The sequence below is a fragment of the Physeter macrocephalus genome, chromosome 1 (genome assembly GCF_002837175.3).
Source record: "Physeter macrocephalus isolate SW-GA chromosome 1, ASM283717v5, whole genome shotgun sequence".
NCBI classification, from domain to species: Eukaryota; Metazoa; Chordata; class Mammalia; order Artiodactyla; family Physeteridae; genus Physeter; species Physeter macrocephalus.
This window is the reverse complement of record NC_041214.2, coordinates 77878263-77894522: the sequence shown is the minus strand read 5'-3', so window position 1 is coordinate 77894522 and position 16260 is coordinate 77878263. Positions and strand designations below refer to the sequence as shown.

At 38.5% G+C, this 16260-nt stretch overlaps 1 protein-coding gene across 2 annotated transcripts in view; it reads left to right on the top strand.

Moving 5' to 3' along the window:
* Positions 1 to 16260, top strand: part of C1H3orf70 (chromosome 1 C3orf70 homolog) — an 85405-nt gene that overhangs the window by 23060 nt on the left and 46085 nt on the right. The gene's annotated exons all lie outside the window — the stretch shown is intronic.

Here is a 16260-nt window from a genome sequence, read left to right as displayed (position 1 = left end):
CTTCATTTATTAGGTCTGGTGGGTTTTTACCTTGCTCCTTCATCTGCTGTGTGTTTTTCTGTCTTCTCATTTTGCTTAACTTACTGTGTTTGGGGACTCCTTTTCTCAGGCTGCTGGTTCGTAGTTCCCATTGTTTTTGGTGTCTGTCCCCGGTGGCTAAGGTTGGTTCAGTGGGTTGTATAGGCTTCCTGGTGGAGGGGACTAGTGCCTGTGTTCTGGTGGATGAGGCTGGATCTGGTCTTTCTGGCGGGCAGGTCCTTGTCTGGTGCTGTGTTTTGGGGTGTCTGTGGCCTTATTATGATTTTAGGCAGCCTCTGTGCTAATGGATGGGGCTGTGTTCCTGTCTTGCTTGTTGTTTGGCATAGGGTGTCCAGCACTGTAGCTTGCTGGTCATTGAGTGAAGCTGGGTCTTGGCATTGAGATCTAGATCTCTGGGAGATTTTCACCGTTTGATATTATGTGGAGCTGGGAGGTCTCTTGTGGACCAGTGTCCTGAAGTTGGCTCTCTCACCTCAGAGGCACAGCACTGACTCCTGGCTGGAGCACCAAGAGCCTTTCATCCACAAGGCTCAGAATAAAAGGGAGAAAAAATAGAAAGAAAGAAAGAAAGAGGATAAAATAAAATAAAGTAAAATAAAATAAAGTTATTAAAATGAAAAATAAAAAATAATTATTAAGAAAATTTTTAAAAAGGAAAAAAGAAAAAAAAAACAGACGGACAGAACCCTAGGACAAATGGTGAAAGCAAAGCTATACAGACGAAATCTCACACAGAAGCATACACATAGACACTCACAAAAGGAGGAAAAGGGGAAAAAATAATATATCTTGCTCTCAAAGTCCACCTCCTCAATTTGGGATGATTCCTCGTCTATTCAGCTTTTCCACCGATGCAGGGTACATCAAGTTGAATGTGGAGTGGCCTTAGCGTCTCATGCCCGTCTCTGGTGTCCGCGCTGATAGCCACGGCTCGCGCCCGTCTCTGGAGCTCCTTTAAGCGGCGCACTTAATCCCCTCTCCTCGCACCCCAGGAAGCAAAGAGGGAAGAAAAAGTGTCTTGCCTCTTCGGCAGGTCCATACTTCTCCTGGACTCCCTCCCGGCTAGCCGTGGTGCACTAACCCCTTCAGGCTGTGTTCACACAGCCAACCCCAGTCCTCTCCCTGCGATCCGACTGAAGCCCAAGCCTCAGCTCCCAGCCCCCACCCGTCCCGGCGGGTGAGCAGACAACCCTCTCGGGCTGGTGAGTGCTGCGGCACCGATTCTCTGTGCGGGAATCTCTCCGCTTTGCCTTCCGAACCCCTGTTGCTGTGCTCTCCTCCGTGGCTCCGAAGCTTCCATCTCCGCCACCCGCAGTCTCTGCCCGCAAAGGGGCTTCTAGTGTGTGGAAACCTTTCCTTCGTCACAGCTCTCTCCCACAGTTCTCCCAAGAATACGGGTCCCGTCCGTATTCTTTCGTCTCTGTTTATTCTTTTTTCTTTTGCCCTACCCAGGTACGTGGGGAGTTTCTTGCCTTTTGGGAGGTCTGAGGTCTTCTGCCAGCATTCAGTGGGTGTTCTGTAGGAGTTGTTCCACGTGTAGATGTATTTCTGATGTATCTGTGGGGAGGAAGTTTTTCTCCGCGTCTTACTCTTCTGCCATCTTCCCAGCTCTCCGCTAGGGCTCTATTTCTGATTTATCCTTTAGAAACTGGCATCATGGATCTTGCTGTACTGTTTCTTATCCAACACTGTCTCTATACCTAGGTGAAATAAAAGTTTTTCTTTTTTCCAATATCTTCGTAGGACAAGAGAACCCTGTTAGACCAGTAATACCTTAAATTGGAAAATAAAAGAGCCTTGTCCCTATGCCCATATAGGGGTGGGGGCTGACTTTGGATGAGACCCTTCTGCTATGCATTTTTATGGACAGTTTGTCCCTATTTGTCAAGTGCATGAACACTAGACTCATTTACAGCCGTCCCTCGGTATCTGCAGGGGAGAACATGGGGACCTGTTGATTGGTTCCAGGAACCACTCTCCCCTTGGATACCAAAATCCAAGGATGCTCAGTCCCTTATATAAAATGGTGTAGTATTTGCATATAACCTACAAATATCCTCCTGTATGCTTTAAATCAATTCTAGATTACTTACAGTACCTAATACAACACAAATACTATGTGTATAGCTGTAAATACAATGTAAATACTGTGTAAATAGTTGCCTACTTATGGTAGATTTAAGTTTTGCTTTTTGGAACTTTTGGAATTAAAAAAAAATACTTCTGATCCATGGTTGATTGAATCCATGGATGCATAGCCTGTGGAAATGGAGGGCTGACTGTATTGATCACCTTTTATTTGCCAAGCACAGCACTAGATTTGTTAGGAGATAAAAAGAGAAAAAAATAGACTCTTCCCATAGGGAATTTAGAGTCTCCTAGGGATGGAAGAGAACTAACATTTAATGAGTACCTACTGTGTGCTGGACAGTGTGTTAAAAGCTTTTACATGCGTTATCTTAGGTGATCCTCTGTGAGTGGATATGATTACCTCATTTTGAGGTGCAGATAGTATTGGGGTTCAGAATATGGAGTCAGCAGCTGGACTACTTGGATGTAGACTCCAACACTTAACTACCTGCATGACTTCATGTAGCAAGTAAGTTACTTAACTTCTAGGGACTTCAGTTTCCTTATCTGTTAAGATGGAATAATAAAACCAACTTCACAGAGTTATTAGGATTTAATAAATTTAATAAATTAATATGAGCAAAGGGGTTAGAAAATTATGTGTCACATAGTAAGTGTTCAATAAATGTCATTATTTTAATTAACTCAGAAGTTAATTAACTTACCATAGGTTAAATAGCTATTAATTAATTGATGGAGCTAGAATTTAACTCTATCCCTTCACCTTTTACTCAGTGGACATTGGTATAAGAGAGTTTAAGAGAGGTATAAAAGGTTAACAGTAATTCAGAGGAAGGAGTACTTAATTCTGCATTGGGAATTAGATAAAGGAGTCCTTAACTGGATATAGATGGTTGAGGGAAATTCCACTTTGGAAAGGGATATTTCAGATGGCAAACTCCAATAAAGCAGGGACTATGTTTTAATAATCTTGTAGTCTCAGTACCCAGACGGTGACTGGAAAGCAGTGGGCACTCAGTAGATGGTTACTGAAACTGAGCTGAGCAAGTGGGGAATGGAGAATGAACATTGAAGGTGAATGGATTGAGCTTGGATCCTTGCTTCCTTCCTTATCTGTCCTGGAGAGATTTACTTTTTCTTTCCATCGGTCTCAATAAGAAATGACCTCAGTAATCCATATCCTATGTCCATGTAAGTTAAAATCAGTTAAGGAAACATTTCACTGTACTTTGTTTTCGTTATTCTAGTTTAGCAGGAATTGGAAAAGAAGACCTGATAAGCAAAAACAGTTGCTTTCCTTTCTTTGAAAATGAATAAAACAAAACATTTACTATTCTGGCCCACAAAATTAGTGAATCAGCAGGTTTGGAAAGAGAAGGCAGAGACTTTGTATCTGAGTCTTAGGGGACACCTTACAGGAGGTGATGGAAAGGTATTTTCTGTTATTCCTGGGTATGAGATAAGGGAGATGGGGAATTTTAATAGAAAAGATAGATAAAAGATACCTGGAAAACTTTCCTGAGACACTAAAATGGATTTTTAACTGTGATTTTTTTTTTTTTTTTTTTTTTGGCTGCACCACACGGTTTGTGGGATCCTAGTTCCCCGACCAGGGAGCGAACCCGCGCCCCCTGCAGTGGAAGCACAGAGTCCTAACCACTGGACCACCAGGGAATTCCTCAAATGGACTTTTAAAAAGCTATAGAATCTCCTCTGGAGATTTGAATGTGAAGATACTAAATAATATTTTTGTAGTATAATTATTAGTGCAATAAGGGAATGGACAAGGGATCTCTTGCGTATTTATGAATTTGTCAGTGGACTGTACCTTCTCTCAGGGCTGCTTTTGTGGCCATGTGACTGTGCAGGTGGATGGCCCCACCCTCAGAAGGGCTTTGTGCTCAGTTTAATGATTTGCTGTTGTCGGCTTGAAAATTTTAAGCTTTGAACATGGGGCCTGCATTTTCATTTTATACTAGGCCCCATAAATGATGTAGCCAGTCCTGCCTTTTCCTATGACTGTTCCACTCGAGGCAAAGAAACACATATGCCCTTAATATAGAAGAAAATAATACCTATTTTCCAGGATTCTTTGAAGGTAAGATGAGCTACATATGAAAGTCCATTCTGAGCCTCCTCAGTATCCGATGTGACTTCTGTTTTCTACGTTACTTCCCAGGTCTCTCTTCCCAGCTGCGTGTACCTGGAGAAACCCAGAGAAGTTATTTGGGACTTCTTGTTCTAACAGTAATGACCTTGTTCTATAACCATTTTGTCACATATTGCTGAATTTCACTTGTCTGAAAGGACAGCTCCTTCAGTCTGTGACTCACAGATTCTTTTTATCATCTTGCAACAAGTTCTCTAAGCTGTCTTACCTAGAAAGGGCGCCTGGAGCTTTCAGCTCTGAGTTTGTTAGCTGTGTAGACACTGGCAGCCTGAACTCAGACCACTGTATTACGTCATTTGACATTTTTTTAAATTCAAGAAATTAATTAAGTTAAAGAGTGGTTTTAAAGTGATAAAATGTGTAAGAAAACATGAACATTATAGAATTGTAAGATATTTATCACTTTTACCTTCATTTTTTCAGTGTCATCCTTTTGTACTTAACCATGATCCTTGGTTTCTTTTCCTTTTTAGAAAGTCAGATTCATTGAAGTATAACTCACAGACAGTAAAATTCACACATTTTCAGTTCTGTGAATTTTAAACAAACATATATAGTTGTGTAAACATCACCACATCAAGGTGTAAATATTTTCACCCCAAGAGTTTTCCTCAAGCCCTTTTGTTATCTCTCCCCCGATCCCCACTCCCAGCCCTAGTAACCTAATCTGTTTTGTTCCCTATAGTTTTGCTTTTCCAGAATGTTTTATAAATGGAATCATACAATATGCAAGCCTTTTACTATAGTTTTTATAATATTCCAGAATGTTATGTAAATGGAATTATGTGGTATGTAGCTTCTTCCACTTAACATAATGCTCTTGAGATTTCGTCCATGCTGTTGAGTGTATCAGTAGTTTGTTCCTTTTTATTGCAGTTTCATATTCCATTGTATGAATGTACCACAATTTGTTCATAAGTTGTGGGACACTTGGGTTGTTTCTAGTTTTTGCTGATTAAGAATAAAAACTGCTATAAACATTTGCATGCATGTTTTTTTAGAGATGCAAATCTTCATTTCTGTTGAGTGAATATCTAGGAATAGGATTGCTGGATTGTATATGTTTAATTTTCTAGAAAACTGCCAAACTGTTTTCCAAAGTTAGCTGTACTATTTTGCATTCACACCATCAACGAATGAGTATGCCTCTTGCTCTACATCCTTATCAGCTCTTGATATTGTCAGTTAAAAAAAATTATCCATTTAAATATGGGTTTAGTAGTTATCTCATTGTAGTTTTAATGTGATTTCTCTAATGACTCATGATACTGGACATCTTTTCATGTATTTATTTGCCATCTGTATAATCTTCTTTGGTGAAATACCTGATCAAATTGTTTGCTCATTTATTTGAGTTGTATATTTTTTACTGTTAAGTTGTGAGAGTTCTTTATATATTCTGGATATCGACTCCTTGTCAGATATGTTTGCAGGTAGTTCTTCTAGTCTGTGGATTTTCTTTTCATTTTCTTATAGTATCTGGAAAGGAGTTTTAAATTTTGATGACACCTTTTTTTTCTTTTATGGTCCATGCTTTCTGTGTTCTAGTTAAGAAATCTTTACCTAGTCCAAGGTCACAAAGATTACCTCTGATATGTTCTTCTGGAAGTTTTATAGTATAAGTTTCATATTTAATTGACTCCTCCATTTCAAGTTAGTTTTTTAGCATTAGGTATTAGCTGAAATTCATTGTTTTTTAACATATGGATATTCAGCTGTGTCAGCGCCTTTCGTTGAAGACTGTCTTTCCTCCATTGAATTGCCTTGGTGTCTTTATTGGAAATCTTTTGACTGTAGAGGTGCTAAAGCCCAGTATTGTTCCACTGATCTGTTGTCTGTCCCTTCACCAATGCCACACTGTCTTGATTACTATGGTTTTGTTGTAAGTCTTGAAATCAGGTAATGTGAGTCCTTCAACTTTATTTTTCTTTTCAAAATTGTTGAAAATATACATTTTAGAATCAGCTTCTCAATTTATAAAACAAAGCAAGTCTCCTGGGATTTGCATTACGTTTGTGTTGAATTTGTAGATCAATTTGGAGACATTTGATTTTCCTTCATGTGTTTTGAAGCTCTGTTGTCAGTTTTATACATACTTAGGATTATTATATCTTCTTATTCAATTGGCCCTTTTATGTAATATCCCTGTTTATCCTTGGTAGTAGCCCTTGTTCTGAAATCTCCTTTGGTATTATAGTCAGCACAGTTTTCTTTTGATTAATTTTTGTATGGTATATTTGCTTCATCTTTTTACTTTTAATTAGTTTATGTCTAAATGTTTAAAGTGGGTTTTTTATAGACAGCATATTGTTGGGCTTTGCTTTTCTGTATAGTCTGGCATTGTAACTTTCTTTGATTGTCCTGTGTGATCTTGGCCTTGTTACTTCTCCACTTCACATATCTCATTCCACTCTTCCTCCTCACTACTCTCCCATCAGACTAGCCTGAATTCAGTTTGTAGGACTCATATAATTCTTTCTTGCTATAAACCATTGTTCTTGCTGTTGTCTCTGCCTCGAATATTCTCATACCCCATGGTATCCTACCATCCTTCCTCCCTCCAGCCTCCTGTGCTGTAAGCTTATAACACATACCCTTCTTGTCCTTCGAGTCACTTCTTACATACCATCTCTTTACAGAAGCCTTTCCCTACCATCCTATCTAGAGTAGGCCCTCCCTATTCTTTGTAACAGCATTATGCTTTTTTTTTCTTTCTAATCACAGTCATGTCTGTGTATTTGCTTTGAATGACTATTTGTTTACTATACTCTCTACCCTCTCTTAGTAGAATGCCAGTATCATGAAAGTAAAGGAATCTTATCTGTTTTACGTTGAACGGTTAGCATTCAGTAATACAATATCTGGTATGTAGTATTGATATATGATTATTGAATGAGCAAATGAATATTTCAAAATTTGCCTCTTTCTGGGAGTTACATAACCAGATATATGTGTATTTTTCCCATTGTATATATTATCCATTAGTCAGAAATGTATTTATACTTGCTAAATGACTCTTTGTCCATTAGCAATCACATCTCTCAAGTAACCTATAGTGGTGTTAGTGTTCTATGACCTAGTATAGGATCTTTGTAGGACATTTTATAAAACTTAGCTTCATTTTTCTAAAAGCACCCAAAATTCTGAAAAACGCAAATACAAAGACACAAAACTAAAAATCGATTAGTTATGTACTTTTAAATTCAGAATTGGATCAACTGAAAGCCTACTTCAAAACTTCATAATCACTTAAACATGCCTTTTCAGTTTATTTTTACATCTGCATATGTAGTGAAATGTGGTACACTGTTTATTTGACATTTGATGACTACAATAAAGTGGTAGTAAACTAGATGTTAGAGCCAATTTATCATCAGTCATTAGGATCAACAAGCATTGTTGGTGGGAAGAGGGACAGAGTCTGCTTAGAAAGTAATTAATATTTTTATTTTTGAGGGACATTAGTGAAAACTTACAATGTTAAAGATGACATATTAAAGAGTAACTTATAACAATAAGGAGTTTTTCTGGTAGATAATAGAATAAGAAAATAAAGGAATATCCTGCTGCTGCTGCAAACACAGATACATTTTGTTTTAAATATAGCGGCAAGAAAAAATCTTTTCATGCATGGCCATGTTTGAAGGCAGGAAAGGCAAATCTCCTCATGCCAGAGGGAACTCAGAGATTGGAAGTTAAGGTCTAGAGGCCCATGAGACAGTAATTGGACTGGATATTGGTCTGTGGGGTTGTAACCCAGGCAAGGGGATAAGAGTGGAGAGCATGGGCTGCATGTGTGAGTAGAAACTAGAACAAGACAGCTTCCTAAAGAGTATTTTTACCTCCTGAATCAAATCAAATACAGGAAAGAAACTGAAAAAACATTTCTAAATTAGTGTAATCCAGTTCTTCTTGTTTTTCAGTAAGATAGTGATCTGGCAGTGGGGTATCTGTCCAAATTTGGATGAAGCTTAATCTGTTCCCATTACTCTTTTCTTTTTCCTCTTTTTCAAAAATTTTTATTTTATATTGGAGTATAGTTAACAATGTTGTGTTAGTTTCAGGTGTACAGCAAAGTGATTCAGTTATACATATGCATGTATCTATTCTTTTTCAAGTTCTTTTCTCATTAAGGTTATTACAGAATATTGAGCAGAGTTCCCCCTGGTGTACAGTAGATCCTTGTTGGTTATCTATTTTAAATATTGCAGTGTGTATATGTCAGTCCCAAACTCCCAATCTATCCCTCCCTCTCCCCCTTCCCCGTAGTAACCATAAGTTCTTCTCCATGTCTGTGAGTCTGTTTCTGTTTTGTAAATAAGTTCATTTGTATCATTTTCTTAGATTCCCCATAAACGCAATATCATATGATATTTGTCTTTCTCTGTCAGACTTCACTTAGCATGATAATTTCCAGGTCTATCTATATTGCTGCAGATGGCACCATTTCATTCTTTTTAATGGCTGAGTAATACTCCACTGTATCTATGTACCACATCTTCTTTATCCATTCATCTATTGATGGACGTTTAGGTTGCTTCTATGTCTTGGCTATTGTAAACAGCGTGGCAATGAACATTGAACTACATGTATCCTTTCAAACCATGATTTTTTCTGGATATATGCCCAGGAGTGGGATTGCTGCATCATACGGTAGTTTTGTGTTTAGTTTTTAAAGGAACCTCCATAGTCTTCTCCATAGTGGTTGTACCAATTTACATTCCCACCAACAGTGTAAGAGGGTTCCCTTTTCTCCACACACTCTCCAGCATTTATTGCTTTAGACTTTTTAATTAGTTAATTAATTTGGCTGTGCCAGGTCTTAGTTGTGGCATGCGGGATCTTTGTTGCCACATGTGGGATCTTGTAGTTGCGCTTTGCAGGATCTTAGTTGCGCCATTTGGGATCTAGTTCCCTGACCAGGAATCGACCCCGGACCCCCTGCATTGGGAGCACGCAGTCTTAACCACTGGACCACCAGGGAAGTCCCTATTGTTTGTAGACTTTTTGTTGATGGCCATTCTGACTGGTGTGAGGTGATATCTCATTGTAGTTTTGATTTGCATTTCTCTAATAATTAGCAGTGTTAAGCATCTTTTCATGTGCCTCTTGGCCATCTGTATATCTTCTTCGGAGAAATGTCTATTTAGATCTTCTGCCCATTTTTTGATTGGGTTGTTTATTTTTTTGATATTGAGCCTTATGTGCTGTTTGTAGATTTTGGAGATTAATCCCTTGTCAGTTGCATCGTTTGCAAATATTTTCTCGCATTCTGTGGGTGTCTTTTTGTTTTGTTTATGGTTTCCTTTGCTGTGCAAAAGCTTTTGAGTTTCATTAAGTCCCATTTGTTTATTTTTGTCTTATTTTCATTACTCTAGGAGGTGGATCCAAAAAGATATTGCTGCAATTTATGTCAAAGAGTGTTCTGCCTATGTTTTCCTCTAAGAGTTTTATAGTATTTGGTCTTACAGTTAGGTCTTTAATCCATTTTGAGTTTATTTTTGCATATGGTGTTAGAGTATGTTCTAATTTCATTTTTTTATAAGTAGCTGTTCAGTTTTCGCAGCACCATTTATTGAAGAGACTGTCTTTTCTCCGTTGTATATTGTTGCCTCCTTTGTTGTAGATTAATTGACCATAGGTGCGTGGGTTTATTTCTGGACTTTCTAGCCTGTTATATTGATCTATTTTTCTGTTTTTGTGCCAGTACCATACTGTGTTGATGACTGTAGCTTTGTAGTATAGTCTGAAGTCAGGGCGCCTCATTCCTCCAGCTCCGTTTTTCTTTCTCAAGATTACTTTGGCTATTTGGGATGTTTTGTGTTTCCATACAAATTGTAAAATTTTTTATTCTAGTTCTGTGAAAAATGCTGTTGGTAATTTGATAGAGATTACATTGAATCTGTAGATTGGTTTTGGTAGTATAGTCAGTTTCACAATATTGATTCTTCTAATCTAAGAACATGGTATATCTCTTCATCTGTTTGTGTCATCTTTGATTTCTTTCATCAGTATCTCATAGTTTATGGAGTATACAGGTCTTTTGCCTCTTTAGGTGGGTTTATTCCTAGGTATTTTATTCTTTTTGTTGCAGTGCTAAAAGGGAGTGTTTCCTTAATTTATCTTTCAGATCTTTCATCATTAGTGTATAGGAATGCAAGAGATTTCTGTGCGTTAATTTTGTATACTGCAACTTTACCAAATTCATTGTTTCGCACTAGTAGTTTTCTGGTGGCATCTTTAGGATTTTCTGTGTATAGTATCATGTCACCTGCAAACAGTGACAGTTTTACTTCTTTTGCAATTTTGATTCTTTTTATTTCTTTTCTGCTCTGATTGCCATAGCTAGGACATCCAAGACTATGTTGAATAAGAGTGGCGAGAGTGGACATCCTTGTCTTGTTCCTGATCTTAGAGGAAATGCTTTTAGCTTTTGAGTGTTATGCTAGCTCTAGGTTTGCCATATATGGCCTTTATTATGTTGAGGTATGTTCCCTCTGTGCCCACTACTTGGAGACTTTTTATCATAAATGGGTTTTGAATTTTGTCAAAAGCTTTTTCTGAACCTATTGAGATGATCATATGTTTTTTTTTCTTCATTTTGTTAATATGATGTATCACACTGATTGATTTATGGATATTGAAAAATTCTTGAATCCCTGGGATAGATCCCACTTGATAATGGTGTATGATCATTTTAATGTATTGTTGGATTTAGTTTCCTAGTATTTTGTTGAGGATTTTTGCATCAATGTTCATCAGTGATATTGCCTTGTAATTTTCTTTTTTTGTGGTATCTTTTTCTGGTTTTGGTATCAGGATGATGGTGGCCTCATAGAATGAGTTTGGCAGTGTTCCTTCCTCTGTAGTTTTCTGGAATGGTTTCAGAAGGATGGGTGTTAACTTTTCTCTAAGTGATAGAATTCGCCTTTGAAGCCATCGGATCCTGGACTTTTATTTGTTGGCAGTTTTTAAATCACAGTTTCAATTTCAGTACTTGTGATTTGTCTGTTCATATTTTCTATTTCTTCCTGGCTCAGTCTTGGGAGATTGTACCTTTCTAAATATCTGTCCATTTCTTCTAGGTTGTCCATTTTATTGGCACATAGTTGCTTGTAGTAGTCTCTCATGATCCTTTGTATTTCTGTGGTGTCTGTTGTAACTTCCCCTTTTCATTTCTAATTTTATTGATTTGAGCTCTCTCCCATTTTTCTTGATGACTCTGGCTAAAGGTTTATCGTTTTGTTTATCTTTTGCAAGAGGCAACTTTTAGTTTCATTGATCTTTTCTATTGTTTTCTTCATCTCTATTTCATTTATTTCTGCTCTGATCTTTATGATTTTTTTCTTTTTACTAACTTTGGCTTTTGTTTGTTCTTCTTTCTCCAGTTGCTTTAGGTGTACGTTTAGGTTGTTTATTTGAGATATTTTTGTTTGTTTGTTTCTTGAGGTAAGATTGTATTGCTATCCCTCTTAGAACTGCTTTTGGTGCATCCCATAGGTTTTGGATTGTTGTGCTTTTGTTTTCATTTGTCTCTTGGTATTTTTTGATCTCCTCTTTGATTTGTTCAGTGAGACATTGGTTGTTTAGTAACATATTGTTTAGCCTCCACATGTTTGTATTTTTTACAGTTTTTTTCTTGTAGTTGGTTTCTAATCTCATAGCATTGCAGTTGGAAATGCTGTTTGATATGATTTCAATTTTCTTAAATTTACTGAGGTTTTCCTTGTGGCCCAGCATGTAATCAGTGTTCCATGTGCACTTGAGAAGAATGTGTATTCTGTAGCTTTTGGATGGGATGGTCTATAAATATAAATTAAGTTCATCTGGTCTAATGTGTCATTTAAGGCCTGTGTTTCCTCACTGATTTTCTATCTGCATGATCTGTCCATTGATGTTAGTGGGGTGTTAAAGTCCCCCAGTATCATTGTGTTACTGTCAATTTCTCCTTTTATGGCTGTTAGTATTTGCCTTATATATTGAGGTGCTCCTATATTGGGTGCATCTGTATTTACAATTGTTATATCTTCTTGGATTGATCCCTTGATCACTATGTAGTGTCCTTCTTTGTCTCTTGTATCAGTCTTTATTTTAAAGTCAGATATGAGTATTGTTAATCCAGCTTTCTTTGATTTCTATCTGCCTGGAATACCTTTTTCCATTCCCTCATTTTCAGTCCCTAGATCTGATGTTGGTCTCTTTTAGATAGCATATATATGGGTCTTGTTTGTGTATCCATTCAGCCAGTCTCTGTCTTTTGGTTGGAGTGTTTAATCCATTTACATTGAAAGTAATTATTGATGTGTATGTTCTTACTGCTGTTTAGTTAATTGTTTAGAATTTGTTTTTGTAGGTCATTTTTCTTCCATTCCACTTTCGTTCTCTTCTCTTGTGACTTGATGACTAACTTTAGTGAAGTGTTTTGATTCACTTTTCTTTCTGTGTGTGTGTATCTATTGTAGGTTTTTGGTTTGCAGTTCCTATGAGTTTTGATACAGCAGTCTATATATAAACAAGATTGTTTTAAGTTGCTGGTCTTTTAATTTCAAATGCATTTCCAGTATCTTGCATTCATTCATACTCTCCTCTTCTCTGGATTGCTGGTTTTGATATCACATTTGTGTGTGGATGATTTCCTGTCTTTATGTTTGCCTTTACTAGTGAGCTTTTTCATTTGTAATTTTCTTATGTCTAGTTGTGGCCTTTTCTTTTCCACCTACAGAAGTTCCTTTAGGATTTGTTGTAACACTGGTTTGGTGGTGTTGAATTCTCTTAGCTTTTGCTTGTCTGTAAAGCTTTTGATTTGTCTGTCGAATCTGAATGAGAGCCTTGCTGTGTAGAGTATTCTTGGTTGTAGTTCTTCACTTTAAATATATCATGCCACTCCCTTCTGGCCTGCAGAGTTTCTGCTGAAAAATCGGCTGATAAACTTATGGGAATTCCCTTTTATGTCATTTGTTGCTTTTCCCTTGTTTAATATTTTCTCTCTGTCTTTAATTTTGTCAATTTGATTACCCTGAGTCTTGGCCTGTTCCTCCTTGAGTTTATCCTGTGTGGGACTCTCTGTGCTTCGTGGACTTAGGTGACTGTTTCCTTTCCCATGTTAGGGAAGTTTTCAGCTATTATCTCTTCAAATATTTTCTCAGGTCCTTTCTCTCTCTCTTCTTTTTCTGTGACCCCTAAAATGCAAATGTTGGTGTGTTTAATGTTGTTACAGAGGTCTCTTAGGCTGTCCACATTTCTTTTCATTCTTTTTTCTTTATTCTGTTCCATGGCAGTGATTTCCACCATTCTGTCTTGCAGCTCACTTATCCGTTTTCCTGTCTCATTTATTCTGCTGTTGATTCCTTCTAGTGTATTTTTCATTTCAGTTATTGTATTATTCATCTCTCTTTGTTTGTTCTTTAATTTTTCTAGGTCCCTGTTAAATATTTTTTGTATCTTCTCAGTCTGCACTTCCATTCTTTTTGCAGGGTCTTGGATCATCTTTACTATCATTACTCTGAATTCTTTTTTGGGTAGATTGCCTGTCTCTACTTCACTTAGTTGTCCTTCTGGAGTTTTATCTTGCTTTTTCATTTGGAACATATTCCTCTGCCATCTCATTCTGTGTAAATTTCTGTGATTATGGTTTCCGTTCTGCAGGGGGCAGGGTTGTAGTTCTTGTTTCTGCTGTCTGCCCCTGGTGGGTGAGGCTGTCTAAGAGGCTTGTGCAGGCCTCCTCATATGAGGGACTGGGTCCTGCCCACTGGTCAGTGGAGCGGGGTCTTGTCCCTCTGGTGGGCAGGGCTGTGTCATGGGGTGTGTTTAGCAGGCAGCTGTGTGTTCAAGAAGCCTTTAAGCAGCCTGTCTGCTGATGGGTGGGTCTGTGTTCCTGCCATGTTGGTTGTTTGGGCTGAGGTGTCCGAGCACTGGAGCCTATGGTCTTTTGGGTGTGGCCAGGTCTTGGTGAGAAAATGGCAGCCCCAGGGGGGCTTATGGCAATGAGTACTCCACAGAACTACTGCTGCCGGTGTCTTTGTCCGCACAGTAAGCCACAGCCACCCCCTGCCTCCACAGGAGACCCTCCAGTACTAGCAGGCACGTATGGCCCAGGGTCTCATGAGGTCGCTACTTCTTTCCCTGGGTCCTGATGTGTACGATACCTTGTGTGCACCCTCGAAGTGTGAAGTTTCTGTATCCCCCAGTCCTGTGAATTCTTGCCATCAAACTCCGCTGCCCTTCAAACCCAGGTGCTCTGGAGGCTCCTCCTCCTGATGCCAGATGCCCAGGCTCGGGAGCCTGACATGGGGCTCAGAACTTTGACTCCTGTTGGAGAGCTTCTGTGGTATAATTATTTCTAAGTTTGTGGGTCACCCACCTGGTGGTTATGGGATTTGATTTTATCATGATTGCGCCCCTCCCACCATCTCAATGTGGCTTCTTCTTTGTCTTTGGATATAGGATATCTTTTTTGGTAAGTTTCAGCATTTTTTGTTGTTGTTGTTGATGGTTCAGCAGTTAATTGTCATTTTGGTGTGTTTGTAAGAGGAGGTGAGCTCATGTCCTTCTACTCTGCCATCTTGTCTCCGTCCATACCTGCTATGTTCTAATTGCCTTTCTAACTACCCCCCAAAATTGTTGACATCCTCTGTGGCCATCTGTCAAGGTGGTCATTCCTTTGTGTTTGATGGAATTAGAGGAGTATCACAGTTCCACGGATTGTTGAAGGAAAATACTCTGTGCTCTTGGCTTTTGGTGTTTATTTCCTTGTTCCTTGAGTATCTGTTTTTTAAGGATCTTGTCTGTAAACCATATCTACTTCCCACACGCAGAAACTGATATCTTCAATAAGCATCTTTTCTGTTCCCCACTTTTTAGTGCCTTTCCTGGAGCTGTGGAGGATGACACAAAGGGTAATAAAGGGTGGGGAGAGTAGAGGAGGAGGAGGAAGAGGTGAAGGGGGAGAAGAGCTGGGGAATTGGCTGCTCTTGGGTGTAGTGAGATGTCTCCAGCCAGGGCCAAGCTGTGGCAGCAGTAGCAGCAGAGAAGGGTCTGTGTTGCTAAGAGGCTTTTGGTCTCTTTCTCTCTTCCTGTCACAGCAAAGAGGAGGAGAATGGAGGGTGCTCAGGAGGGAGGCTAGTGGAGGGCTGAGGGGGTAGGAGTCGTGGTTGGGGGGTTTTTGAAGAAGAAACTCCTTCTCCTCTCTCAGGCTCAATTGCCCCCTCCCCATTACTCTTCTTTTAGGTCCTATCCCTGTCTTCTCTCTCTGTTGAGTTTCCATTTTATTGCATTTTAAATAAAGTTGTAAGATAGGAAAAAGGGGAGTCTCCTGGTCATTAAACTTTCATTAGTTTCTTGAAAGCTTTGGTTTTTCTTGGTTTAGGAGAGACTAACTCATAAGTAGGGCAAACGTGCAGTCATTTATGAGCTCTAATAGAAGCAGCCAAGTAACATAAGCTTCCATCATTATATTGTTTTAATTATGTCCATTGAAGAATCATTGGAAGAACATTTAATGTTTTAAAAGTCTGGAGGGATAGATGATGTGTTAATAAAAATGAAGTTGTTTTAGCAACTAACTCTTCTCTCTCAATATAAGGACCTAGGAGAAATTTACAGAAGTCATCACCATTGTCTGTAAAGGGGTAAAGTCATTTGCAGGGGAATTCTTAAGTTAAAGTATCTTTTCAGTAATGAAATAACATGGTAGAGTGGTTCTTGAGATAATATTATTTAAAAAAGACTCAATTTGCACTGAGTACAACATTTAACTTTCTTATTTTCCTAGAACTGATTTGTTATTTAAAAAATTTTGTTTAGATTCTATAGAGTGTCCTGATATGGATTTTTTTTTTTTTTTGATGTGGACCTGGACCGTTTTTAAAGTCTTTATTGAATTTGCTACAGTATTGCTTCTGCTTTATGTTTTGGATTTTTGGCCTTGAGGCATGTGGGATCTTAGCTCCCCAACCAGGGAT